The sequence below is a fragment of the Castor canadensis genome, chromosome 1 (genome assembly GCF_047511655.1).
Source record: "Castor canadensis chromosome 1, mCasCan1.hap1v2, whole genome shotgun sequence".
NCBI lineage: Eukaryota > Metazoa > Chordata > Mammalia > Rodentia > Castoridae > Castor > Castor canadensis.
This window is the reverse complement of record NC_133386.1, coordinates 87,692,972-87,705,876: the sequence shown is the minus strand read 5'-3', so window position 1 is coordinate 87,705,876 and position 12,905 is coordinate 87,692,972. Positions and strand designations below refer to the sequence as shown.

The 12,905-nt window shown below is 37.4% G+C and overlaps 1 protein-coding gene and 1 non-coding gene across 7 annotated transcripts in view; both read left to right on the top strand.

Moving 5' to 3' along the window:
• LOC109688742 (filamin-A-interacting protein 1) overlaps positions 1-12,905 on the top strand; it is a 250,520-nt gene that overhangs the window by 159,060 nt on the left and 78,555 nt on the right. The gene's annotated exons all lie outside the window — the stretch shown is intronic.
• LOC141416651 (small nucleolar RNA SNORA51) lies at positions 12,308-12,435 on the top strand. The gene has a single exon (XR_012441278.1). It is a non-coding gene; the product is annotated as a small nucleolar RNA SNORA51 (small nucleolar RNA).

The following is a 12,905-nucleotide window of genomic DNA, read 5'->3' as shown; positions in this document are numbered from 1 at the left end:
TGTTTACTCCTCATTTCTCCCTCCTTCCTCTTCAGGTCCCTGTATCTTCACTTTGGTAAATTCATCTCTATTTTTTCTATACTCTGGCTATTTTTACAAGACTTTTACTCTTCCCACCCAAGTACTACCCAGACCCAGTCCTATTCAACTTCCGAGATCAGATGAGAGACAGTGCATCCAAAATGGTATGGTCACGAACAAGACTTCTACTCTTCTACTTTCTTATATTCTTTTTTTCTGCTGTCAACCTAGGGCATTTTATTTTTATTTTTTTAATTTACTTATTTATTAGTATGTTACAGTTATACTGGGGGTATATTGTGATATTTACAAAAGTGCTTACAATATATTTTAGTTAGCTTCACCCATTCCTTTCTCCTTATTCCCCCTCTCTGCCTTCTTAGAACAGTTTCAGCAGTTCTCATTGGTCTATTTTCATACGTTTATACATAATGCTTACACCATATTCACACTTCTTTATCCTTTCCTTAAACTTTCAAACTAGTACCCACCCCTGGGCAGGACCTGTTTTACCTTTGTGTCCTTCATTTTTTAAGAAAGGTATTTTTGTTTGTTTATGATAGTTATACAGACAGTTTCATTGAGACATTTCTATATATATAAGTGTATATAATTTTATATCAAATTGATTCATTCTCTCCATTATTCTCCTTTCTACCTTAGTCCCCTTCTTACGGTGATTTCAACAGGTTTGAATGTCCCGTATTCATGCTTGTATAGAAGGTACATCAACCATATTCACCTTTCTAGCTTTCTTCATTTAATCTCTCTCCCACTAGTCCCTTCCCCTTAGTGTAAACTGTTTTATATTCTTGTCCTTCATTGTTTAGGTGTCTGTTTGTTGTTCAGTGGGATTTTTGCCTTGGTGTTGTACCTGTAAATGTACTGTGCTTAAACCAATCTAAACCTCCTCCACCATGCTTCCTCACCCTTTCCCCCCCAATCTGTGTTGTTTAGCAGTTTTCAGTGTGTTTTTAAAAAAAACTATTGTGGATTGCAAGCTGATTAGGGATAGATTCTGTCCTTGTAGCACTTGATAGGTGCTTTTTGAAAATTGCTGTGCAGTTCCAATGGATTAATATACAGTTTTTGAAAAGTGGATTGCTATTTTGATTTTTTCTAAAAGCATTACTATGTTAAATGCAGAGACTTGACTTTGGCAGAACTTTCAGCATAGGGATCAAGAGGACATTACAGGGAAATATCAGGTCATGGTGAACACTGTCACATTACCTACCCCCTCCATTACTTCATGTACTTTCTCCTTGATATATTAGGCCATTATTATGGGGCAGAGTAGTCTTTCAACCAGAAACCAGATGGGATCCTGACCTGAGAACACTGTCATCAAAATCTCCTGATTGCTGACTGGGAATAATAGAACATGTGGGATTTCCTTTAAAATGCTCCATTCCTTCCTCCTCCCAAAATATATAAGGTGGGATGTAGATGGGTAGTTCATTATACTACTCTGTTTAGAATATTTGGTGTGTGTTTAAAACATTCCCATAATACATAGTTCAAGAACAAATAAATGATATATGAAATGGTAAAGGAAAAATAATAATATTTATATTGCCCAGTTGTCCTTCCTTTGCTGCCTAATATATGGCAGGATCTTTATTATTTAATTTCATTATTGAATTTAACTATCACAAGTCCCCTTCACAGGGGACTGACAATAGCTGTTGAAGTCATTTCACCAGGAGATTGCTGCATAATCTAAAGGAAGGGCATAAACTGATCAAAGAAGGGTCTCATCACTTCAGTCTTTTCAGCTGACATGTAATTCTATCTATGGATCTAGTCCTGTGCATCAACAATGTGTGCTTGCATTGGCAGAAAAGGACTTCTGTCAACTTTTCCAAACAGCAGTCATTAATCTCTAGAATACTTGCTGGGATGTTAAATGTTTCCTGATCAAGGGCCTAAAGAAAACATGAAGTAATGTGCATAGTTAGGCATGCTCTCTTCTCTCCCCCTGCTTTTTACAAATAGTAATAGGAAAGCACATGATTCTATGGAACTTCTATGGGAATTAGCTGCTCTCATCAGAGTACACACACATATATTCAATTAGCAAACTTTTAGGTTGAAAAAATGTGTCATGTGGACCATTTAAAAATAATCAAAATTTGCATTTTTTCCTTTGAGGAGTGTACATTTTTGGCAGTGAATTTACAGAGGACAAGCATGTGAGTATAGATAAGATCCATGTTGGGTACAGTTTGAGCCCTGAGTATTTGTTATCTTTGCTATATCTGACATGACTTGTTTAAAAATGGCTGTGATGTAACATGACAGCCTGAAGTACTAAGTATGTTGACTACAAAACACCCAGGTAAAGGTTTCTCTTCAAGAGAAACTTACACATCTCCACTGGGAGACATTTGTGGGGTCACTGAAGAACTGAATTTCAAATTTCCTTTGTCTGCAGATAAAGATTCTCTCACTGGAGATTATTCTCTTTCATCGTAATTGCTGAGGTGGGGAGGGACACAGGCTTACCCTTTATCACTTGTACAACAAGGCAAAGGTGGTTTGTAAGAGCTCATCCCCTCTTGAGGGGGGTCACCTCCTCTTCATAGATATCACACAGCAGAGAGGGGATCAACACGCTGGGTATGCTTATTGATTTTGTGACGTTCATTTCACCTGACAAGGGAACAGTTCCCAGGTAGTTTTGGAATGCTGGTGAAGCAATGCAGAGAATGTAGGGGAAGAATAAGCCACTGTGGCCCTGACCCCAAATAGCTGCAGGAAACCGATCTCCACTGCCAGTGACACCTCAGGCATCCTCACTCCCTTTCACGTGGTTTATTGTAACAGCTTGTACTGGGTGTGTCCTTCCTGAAGTGTTGTCACCCATCAGCTAACTCTTCACATCACAGTGGATAGTCTCTAAAAATGCAAATTGATCAAATCTTCCTTCAGCTTAAAACACTCAGAAGCTTCCTAAAGCCTGAGATGCTCCGACGGTCTGGCCTCTGCTCACCACTCGGGTCTCATCTTTCACTGTATCCCTTAATCCATCGTATTAGATCCCATCCTATCAAGCTGTCTGCAGTTTCTGGAATATTTCCTATCTTACTGTTGGGAGCATTTTCTTATTGGAGATTATTCTCTGTCATTATGCATTATGTAAATGATTTGGGGAAAAAGGCACCAACATTACACATGTTCAAGGTTGGCTGATGAGAGCAGTGAATTGATCCTCTTCAGTGATTTTTTTGTTCTACTTTATTTTTAATATTGTTCCTACAAAGAGAGAAGGTCATTAGGCAGGAAAAGCAATTCTCCGTATAAACACCTACAGTCTGGCTGGTGCTTAAAAGCTTATTCTGTTATTTGTTGTAACTTGCTTGTGTGTTTTTTCAGGGACTCGTGGGAGAGGACTTCTGTTCTGTCCAGGTGTTCAGAGAATTTTTACCTTTTTGATGATAAATTGCCATTCCTTTTTTTTTTCCAAGGTGATTAAATAACACACTCAGGAATCATGATGTAATTATAAACAAGACAAGTATGTGGATGGAACCATGTTCTGATTTAGTAGTAAACCTGAGTCTCAGCATCAGGCAAAACATAAAAATAAAATTTTAAGGGTAAAGTTGATACATGTCAAAAGTGTTTTATTTAAAAATTTGAATGGTTAACTCATACATATGGTTGAAAAGTTATAAAAGGGTACAATGTATGCATATTTAGAGATATATTCTTTGTTTTCTACACAAATGGGAGCATAGTATATACACTGCTCTGGAATTGGCCTTTTTCAGACATCACGTATGATGTAGAAATCTCTCCCTATTCATAAATACAGGAATTTCACATTCTTTCAAACAGTGGAGTATGTAGTATATAATAGGTGGATAGTGCAGTGATCCTTTGGAGAGACAGTTAATGCCTTCATATTTTTGCTGTCATAACCAATACTGTGTGAATATACCATGCATATACCTTAACCTATATGCAAGAGAAGTTCTCTTCGTCAAATACCTAGAATTATAATTGATGAGTCAAAGGTATGTAAATTTACAATAGCTTTTGCTAAGAGGCCCTTAATAGGTCTGTTTTCTCATGCTTTTGCTGACATTTTGCATTATCAACTGTTTTGCCAGTTCAGTGCCATAATTCCTTCACCAGTCTATTAGGTAAAATGCATGTCTCCTAGTAGTTTTAATTTATACTTCCCTTATGAGTGAAATTGAGCATCTTTTTGAATGTTTTTAGAGATTCTGCATTTCTTTTTCTTTAAGTAGACTGTTTTTATTCTTTGTTTTTTGTTCTGTTGGGGATTGTTAGTCTTTCTTATTCTTAAGTGTCCTTTATATAGTAGTTAGTTCTTTGTGGTATGAGCTATAAATCAAACATTTTTCAATGTAATTTTTATTTTGGCTTTGTGTTTAGAACTTTTTGCTAGGCAGAATTTATAATTACAGTTATTAGTTGGACATCAATCTTTTATGGCTTTTGGTATGAATCAAAATTAGAAAGAAAGCCCTTTGCACTCTTGGATTATGAAAATATTCTTTCAACATTTCTTTTAATACTCCCATCCCTCATTTTCCCGTTTAAGTATTTAACCTATCTGGAATTCATCATCTTAGTCTAAAGTGTACTACTTTACTTTTTCAAAGATGGCTATTGTACCAGTCAGGGTTTTGTCAAGAAAATAGAAAGCATACTAAATATTTCAAACAGAAAGAAGTTAGTAAAAAAGATTTGGTTACATAAATGTAAGAAGGCTGAAAGAATAAGAAGAGAATACTGGAGAAGAGGTTCAAGAATGGGGCTCTGAGGAATTCTAGCAGAAGAGATGGGGAAGGTGAGGCAGAATCCACAAAGGAGAATGGGAATGAACTGTTTGAGAGGTGTCAAGAATATCAGCAAAGCATAGTATCTTGGAATTAAGGTGAATTTTTCAGCATGAAGAGAAAGATAAAAAATGTCAGATGCTGCCGATGGATCAAAAAAAAGTGAGGAATGAGAACTGCATTGGATTTAGCAATGCATTTGCCTTGGTAAGAGGGTTTTAGTGGATGATCAGAGAGAACCCTGACTGGAGAGGGCTCAAACAAATCCTCCTCATCTGGAAGGAGAAAATCCTAAAGACAGCAAGTATTGGCTACTCTTTCAATGAGTTTATTAGAGAGGGAAGGAGAGTAAAGAAGTAGGGTCTGGGGGGAACTAGAGTCACAAGAGGGTCTTATTTTGATAGGAGAAGTAACAGCAGGTTTGCATACTGTTATAGCTTGGATCTGGAATATACTCCAAAGACTCATGTGTTAAAAATATGGTCACCAGCCTGAGAGGGTATTGACAGATGGCAGAGACTTTAGGAAGTGAGGCCTGGTTGGAAGAGGTGGATCATTGGTGACATGCCTCTGAAGGCTCCTTCCTCTCTTGTCTGCTGTTTTCTCTGTGCTTCCTGGCTGCCATGAGAGTAACTTTTCCTCCGTCAAGTGCTTCTGCCATGATGCTCTACCTCATCACAAGCCTAAAAGCAACTGGGCCAAATGACCATTGATGGAAACCTCTGAAGCCCTGAGCCAAAATAAGTCTTTCCTCTTTTACGTTGATTTTCTCAAGTATTTTGTCACAGCAGTGGAAAGCTGACTAACACGAATTCTGACGAGCTCTTATGGAAGGAAACATTGATGACTGGTGAATTGCTGAAGCAATGTCTTACATATCAAAAGAGGATGGGATTTAGTAAACAGGGTGAGAAGTTGGCATTAACTAGAAGCACAAACAGTTCATTTCCAGCAATGGGAAAGGAGGTTACTTTTATGGATTAAGGAGATAGCATTTATAATGTATTGAGGTGGCAAGAGATTATGGAACTTCATTCCTATTTGTTTTAAGTTTCCAGGTAAAATAGGTAGCAAATGTGTAAAAGATTTGAGAAATTATGGAACAGCAGTATATGAGACTGGAATAGAGAAATATGATTTCTTAACAGGCCAGTTAAGTTAGTGATGATGAATGTAAAATATGATTAATTGACAAGATATGTTTTTCTCCAGCTATAGCTTTAAGAATTAGAGATGAGAATTTAGATTTAATCAATGCTGTCATTTGACCAGCAGAGCACAATCAAGTTAGAGGAGGGGCATGAAAATGAAGGTGGGTGCAAATGAAATTAAAGCTAGATGAAATGGAAAATGAGCATATTGGGGAAAAGAAGGGAAGGCCAACAAAATGGTGATAAAATCAATGGATTGTAGAGTCTGCTATCATCAAAGGTTCTTGGATTTAAGGTTCTGGAGGGAGTGAACTGTAAATAGAAGAGATGGTGGTGAAAAGTTGAAATTATAAGTGGTTATAATTTTTATAACAATAACAAGGACTAGAGTATGACTGTAGAAGTAAAGGGTGAGTGAAGAACAGAATTATTAGAACATGGAGTTTAGGGAACTTGGAGGTCAGGGTATCAGAATAATCATCTAAGGGAATGTTAGACTCATCCAGAAATTTGACAAAAGTAATGTTAGAGAGAAAAACAGCAATCCAGAAGCTAAAATCTTCAAAGAAGGAAGGACAGTGTGATTGCCACAAAGAGAAATGATATTAGTTGCTATTATTTGATAGCAGGAGATTCAAAGTCCATTTTAGGCAAGAAGGAGAATGGTCTGGAAGTAGTGATGAGTAGCAAGGAGGAAATTTATACCACCTCCAAGGCCACTGGTATACAGAGAAAGGGAAAAGTTTTATGGGGGTAGGTGAGATGCAGGATTACAGAGGTGATGACAGAGCTAAATACAGATTTGAGTTTGGAGAGTGGGTAGGGAGATGTGTTTTTTCAGTTTTACTGGTAGTGCCAAAAGTACTAAGTGCCTCCACTTTACAGGTGCAGTATCAGAAGCCCATGATTGTTTCTTCAGTTGCAGCTTTGGTGAATCCGTAGGAAGTATAGTGAGGAAAAGTAGCACCAGATACCTCAGGAAGAGACACTCAAATGGTTTTGCTATGGTTAAGTCATCTTGGGACCCTCAGAATTGATCCTCATAAATATGACACCATGTGTGAGACAGCTACGAGGACTCCAGCTGGAACAGATGTGCCATGTGGTTGCAGCTCCATGGTGTCTTGTCAAACTGTCTCTTGGGATTAGCACATGTAAAGAGTAGCAGCAGAAAGAGCGCATTCGTACCAGTTTTTGTCATCCTGAAAGTCATAGAGAATTCGAAAGAAATCTGGGGATATTCCCATAATATTATTTAATAAGACTGACTGCTGTTGAACATAAATGATGAGTTCAGTGCCGAGAAACCTGGCAATGTGGGTTGACTGATCTCATCCACTTGCCTCTTCTATTTAGTCATCTTCACCATGCTTTCATCTGACCATTCACTTATGGGATGACAAAGTATGATGATGACAGCTCAGATAAGGTCCCTAACCACAAAAACTCAATGGAGATCAGTGCACATCAACTGTCTGAAACAATAATGTTTGGCAGCTTAGTAACTACAAATAAGAAGCAGGAGTTTGAAATAAACAAGAGGAAGTTTGAGCCATTTTAGCCACTGTCGTAATCAAGAAAATTCTCCCCTGAAAATTTTCAGCTATTGATATAAATCTTGGCCAGTAGTTCTTGGTCATTTATTTTGAAAAAAAAAAAAAAAAAAGCAGACACACAGGAAATGTATGGCAGATATTTTCAATACTAGAGTCAATGCATGCTGCCAGATAAAGCTTAAGTCTAGCTTATTATGAAAAAAAAAATCTTAAGTGGCTTCAAGTAATGAGACTGTGAACTTAATGTGCTTAAATGTCCCTATATTGAATGATGATTGGTTATTGCTGGTTGTTGTTCATAATACTATAGCAAAATGAAGTTTTTCCAACACCTTCCCTTAAGAAGACTAGCAAACTTAGTAACCAGCTCTTGGATGATTTAGAAACTGCATATAGGAAGAAAGCATGCTACAAATACTTTGTGTGCTCACTGAAAATCAAGTTAAAAATGTTGAACCAATTGTTTTTTTCTAGTAGCCACATTTTATTTTATTTATGTATTTACTTAATTTTTTATTAGAATATATTTGTTGTATGGGGGGATTTACTGACAATTATAAATATGTTTACATTGTACATTGTGAACCAAGTACTTGAGTGCATTAACCACAGTCCTATTGCTAATAGACAGATAATATATTTTTAAAAACAGTCAAATTTTAGTGAAATGTCTATTTTTTTGAGGCTATGGATTTTACAGTCGAAAACTGGCATTGACGTGTATGCTTGCATTCATTCCTTCAAATGGGCTCAATAGCATTTGAGTGCATAGCAAAACAACGCTTCCTCATATTTGCTTATTTTATATAGCTAATGAATTAATTAGCATATTAATTCCTATTAGAGATCATTGCAATGTATTTGCTAGTGTTTTAGCACAGTAGTTCTTTAATCTGAAAATAAGATTACCTGAGTTCTAGTTTATAATAAGAAATCAATTATATTACTCAGGTAAATCATGAACCTCTGTTTTCCTAGCTATAAATTAAGAGATTAAAGTTCTTTTTTACTCTAAATTTCTATGATTTTAAGAATCAAATGATCTGCGAAGGAGTCACTTGGGTTGGCCAGAAAACTGGAATTAAGGTTGATCTTTTGTGATGGCTTTTCAATGCTATTTCATGCTCTAGAACTTTCTTTCTGCCTTTCATTCTAAAAGATGCCTTGTTTATCTGTCTCCCCAAATTGCAATCCTACTAGATTGTAAAGTTACATAAGCATGAGATTATGTTCTACTCTTATGGAATCCCCCACAACAACCTCCACATAGCTGCAAAATGAATAAATTGGTAAATGGAATGAAAAAAGGAAGGAAAGGAAAGGGAGAGGAGGGAGAGAAGGGGGAAGGAAACAGATAACTGACTACTCCATCTATTATGGGCAGGTGGTAAAGGAAAGAAAAAGAATACACAGGTCCTTCAACTTTTATCTAAAGAAGGGAGCATGACAAATCAGAGATGTTGGTAAAGGTTTGTCTCAGTTACTACAAATTACAGTAATGATCAAACCATGGAATCCCAGTCCAACAGAAAAATGTATCTGATCTTTCCCTTGAAAAAATTTTTGGGTATGAGTAGACTTTGATCTAACTTTGGGTTATAGATTCAGGAAGGAAAATAAATGGAGAAAAGTGAAAAATATTGACCTGAGAGATGGATATGTAAAAACAGAGGAGACAATGTATTGAAGAAATAGCAAGACCTTCGTGTCAGTTACAGTGAAATGAGTATTAGTATCAATGGAATTTTACTCTTTGACCCTCCATTTGATTGTTGAATGAAGGAGAAAGTGGTTGATATTGGAGAGGTTCTATATTCATATATGTGTGCAGAGAACTCATGAGGTATACTATTAAAATCTCCAGCTCTCAAGTTAGATTGCCTAGATTTGTATCCTGACACCACCACTTACCATTTGTGTGACTTTGGGAAAACTGCTCAACTTCTCTGTACCTGCCTCAGATCCCTCATTCACAAAAATGATGATCATAATAGTGTTTATCAGATTATTGTGAGATATAAGTGAGATAATGTTTGCAAAGCACTTTGCACATTGCCTAGCATATATTTAATGCTCAATCATATTAGGGAGAGAGGGCTGGTGGGGAGAGAATGTATGTGTTCCTACTATATTTATGTATCCAGACAGAAAAACAATTCTGTATGTTTCAATTTCTGAAAACACAGAATTAACTCTGGTGAGTGGAATTTGGAAGAATAGGGCACGTACCTTTCTTTTTCTTTTCTTTCTTTTTGGCAGTACTGAGTTTGAACTCAGGAATTCACACTTGCTAGACAGGCACTCTACCACATGAGTCACTCCTCCAATCCTTTTTGCTCTGGTTGTTTTGGAGACAGGGTCTCCTTTTTCTCCAGCTGGCCTGGACTGTGATACAATTTTACACTTCCTCCTGTCGCCGGGATGACAGGCACTCACCACCATACCCAACTGTTTTCTGTTGAGATGGGGGTCTCACAAACATTTTTAACAATGCTATCTCCTCTCATTTGTTCTTTAACCACATCTATATTGTTGATTTTGTTAACAACAAACATTTATTACATGGTAATTTAATGTCTTTTAATAGTTCAATTGTAGCTCTAAAGTGATAACTTATCACACTAAATTAATCCAGAGAAAGCACAATTCAAACTCATTTATGCAGATCAAGGCAATAGAAAAGACCACAAGTAATTATTTCTTTTCAGGGGACAGTATTTAACTTCCTTTGAGTTGGATAGGATTTTGGCTACCTCCACCAGGACTGAGAAGGATTGGGGATGTCCTGGATGCTACCTTGTGAGGAGCAGAGCCAGAAATCAAGTGTTTTGATCATGTCCTCTGCAGTGCTGATTCTTCCCTGGGAGTCCCACTTTTAGAGAGACAAGAAACAGTTTGTTTATGTAATCTTAAAACCCAGATGAGCAGAGTGTAACAAGTCTTCTAGTGAAATGACTAGTTTGTTTTCAATCTATGTAAAAACATATGCAAAACCTCTTAAAATGCATAGTCACTATTCTGATAACTTCTTACCTCTATAACATCTAAATATATTGATGGTTTAGGCCCTTGTGAAGATAAAGTAAGCCTTTCACCTTGTGGATAATTTCACATGGCTAAGCTTTGATTGAGATCTTATTCTTCTGGTTGCAGATTCACAAGATCTCCCAAAGAGTCTATTCAGTAATTGTGATGCATTCCTGTAGCATTTAAGACTAAGCCCTAAAAGCTTTGCTTTGTGTACTTGATCTGTAATGACCTCTAGAGTTTGCTGCCCATTGAACCGAAGGTCTTCCTTGTGAAATCATAGACTACTGCCCCAGTTCACTTTCTGTTACTTGATATCACTGAACAAAAATACCATTATCAGTGTCTGCGAGAAAAAAAAAAAGATAGGGTACCCTGTCTCTTTAAAGGTTTAAAGAATAGCAAGCACAGTAGAGTTAATTCTTTTGGGGGCCGTGCCTTGAGAATTTCCTGGCTGAGAATCAAGCTACAGATAATTAATTATGTCAGTGAAAAGCTCTGATGGCCTGTTCTCTTCAGAGGAAAGTGACATCATCCATAGAATTCTCTGGCAATAAAGAAGAACAAAGCTGTGAGTGCAGGAAATAACAGACAGATGTCCATGAGTGCATATTTTATCTACTTCAAAGTATATCACAAGAAGTCATGCTGTAGGGCTGTCTCCAAGCAGCAGTGGCTTGACAAGGGGTCTCGGAGAATCGGAGAAGAAAGATGGTAGGATTGGGTTCACTGCTTCACATGCCCTGGCCTGAAGATTGAAGTGTGGCATTCTTATGGAAGTTACTAAAAAGATGACAATGCTTAAAGAATGTTGGCAAGACTGTGGCAAGCCAATGAAATTATGTAGTGTGGGGAAATTGGACCAGATGGTGGAGGCATCATTTGTGAAAACTACCCAGCGAGTTTCATTCCACAGCCTTGCCCTGCTTTGTGCTTACATCATATTTTCACAAAAAAACTGTTACTGACCCCACAGCAACATGAAATGCAAAAAACAAACATCTCAGAGTCAGATAACTCTGTTTCTTACTAGTGATGTGAACTTGGGAAAGCAAGTTAACTTCTTTGAGCCTTATTTTCTTCATTTGTAGAATAGAGTTAAGAGAAATAAATTATGTACCACACTAGGGTGCAGTGAAAGTATTGATTGTTACTAAATGCAACTCTGTCCTCTGCAAAATATATTCACTTCATATTATATATCTAGAGCTAGACTTATATTAGCTGAAATAGACACTCACTTACACAAGCAACTTAAAGCTTAATAGAAAGATCATTGTTTCAAAAATGTCAGGACCAGATATTTTACTACTAGAGATATGCTCCAATTTCATAAATTTCTTTTTAAAATATTTCATCTAATTATCTAAGCAAAACCAATTCTATTTAGATCATTTAGAATGTGAATTCTCCCTTTTGGCAGTAGTGGGGTTTGAACTCAGGACCTTTTGCTTGCTAGGCAGATGCTCTACCACTTGAGCCCCCCATCCTAGAATATGCATTCTCATTGAGATCACCATTGTTCCAAAGAGGGTAAAACTTGGTCCTTTAGGAGGGGAGGTGTGAAGAAATTTTAGATCTGACCAAGGTTTAATGCCCCTCAAAAGGACCACAGTACATAAGCATAAGTACAGTACATCTGTGGTATTAAACTTTCATGAGGGGCAACAAAGGAGAGAAATAACTTTAAAAATCTCCTTAGGTGAACAAAATTGAAAAACATGTCAAAAAACACTGAGACCTTCTGGTGCTTAACCACAGGCTGTGTTCTTATACTGACTGTATAGAAAGAGGAAGCAAAGAAAACCTACCCTATATACACCTCAGCCAGGCCCTGTGCCTGGTCTGTATTGTGAACGGGGATGTTAACAGCACTGTGCTGTCTGTGATCAGAAGACTTCCAAATTCTTTTTTTTTTATTTTATTATTCATATGTGCATACAAGGCTTGGGTCATTTCTCCCCCCTGCCCCCACCCCCTCCCTTACCACATTTTCTTAATCCACTTGTCAGTGATGGGGCATCTTGGCTGTTTCCATAACTTGGCTATTGTGAATAGTGCCGCAATAAACGTGTGCAGGTGCCTCTGGAGTAACCTGTGTCACAGTCTTTTGGGTATATCCCCAAGAGTGGTATTGCTGGATCAAATGGTAGATCAATGTCTAGCTTTTTAAGTAGCCTCCAAATTTTTTTCCAGAGTGGTTGTACTAGTTTACATCCCCACCAACAGTGTAAGAGGGTTCCTTCCCCCCCCCCCCCCCCCCCCGCATCCTCGCCAACACTTGTTGGTGGTGGTGTTGCTGATGATGGTTATTCTAACAGGGGTGAGGTGGAATC